Genomic DNA, 1,319 nt, shown 5'->3' with positions numbered 1-1,319 from the left:
GCCCAAGAGACAGTGGAGGCAGGTCAGGGAGAGAAAAAAGGTAGGCGGAAGCAGCAGCATTTAAAAGGCCTGAGCAGAGAAGGAGCCAGGTGTGCTGGGAATCAAAATGCCTGCAGTCATGTAAGGAGGGAGGATCTCCTCCTTCCTGCTCCTTTTCCAGCATGGTGTGTGCTAGCTTCCATTTTCCCCTTTCACCTTCCACCATGGGGTGGCGCTCACCAGATACAGGCTCCTCAAACTTGGACTTCTCAGCGTCCAGAACCATGAGCCAAATAAACCCTTTTTTTCAATAAATTACTCACACTGTGGTACTCTGTCGTAGCAGAAGAAAATGGACTAAGATACGCCCCAGCTATGCTGCAGTTTTCTTATCTATAAAATGGGGGTTGTGGTGGTAGTAATAGTAGTCCTCATGGAGTCATTGTCAGGATGAAAAGAGTTTATATAGGCCAGGCGCAGTGGCTCACACCTGTAATCCCAGCAGTTTGGGAAGCCGAGGCAGTTGGATTACTTGAGGTCAGGGGTTTGAGACCAGCCTGGCCAACATGGTGAAACCCCGTCTCTATTAAAACTACAAAAATTAGCCGGGCAAGGTGGCGCACACCGATAATCCCAACTACTTGGGAGGCTGAGGCGGGAGAATCATTTGAACCCAGGAGGTGGAGGTTGCAGTGAGCCAAGATCGCACAACTGCACTCCAGCCTGGGCAACCGAGCGAGACTGTTTCAAAAAAAATTTTTTTTTTTTTTTTGAGACGGAGTCTCACTGTCTCCCAGGCTGGAGTGCAGAGGCGTGATCTCGGCTCACTGTAAGCTCTGCTTCCCGGGCTCACACCATTCTCCTGCCTCAGCCTCCCGAGTAGCTGGAACTACAGGCACCTGCCACCACACCCGGCTAATTTTTTGTAATTTTAGTAGAGACGGGGTTTCACCATGTTGGCCAGGATAGTCTCCATCTGCTGACCTCGTGATCCGCCCACCTCGGCCTCCCAAAGTGCTGGGATTACAGGCATGAGCCACCGCGCCCGGCAGAAATTTTTTTTTAAAGTTTATGTATGTAAAGTATTTAGTACAGTGTCTAGCACACATAAGGAACTCTGTTGTATTATTATTACTCCATAACAATAACAGGCAATATTTATTGAGCCCTTACTATGTGCCAGGTATCTAAAATCTTCACTTGAAATATCTCATTTAGTCTTTGTAACAGCCTTTTGGAATAGAAACTGTCATAAATTCCATCTTGCAGGTGAGGAATATTGTGTCCAAAATCACATAGCAAAGTATATAACGAAACAAGGACATTGCAAAAGGCAGCCA

The sequence above is a fragment of the Macaca fascicularis genome, chromosome 5 (genome assembly GCF_037993035.2).
Source record: "Macaca fascicularis isolate 582-1 chromosome 5, T2T-MFA8v1.1".
NCBI classification, from domain to species: Eukaryota; Metazoa; Chordata; class Mammalia; order Primates; family Cercopithecidae; genus Macaca; species Macaca fascicularis.
The sequence above is the reverse complement of the archived record's forward strand: the minus strand, read 5'-3'. Positions refer to the sequence as shown.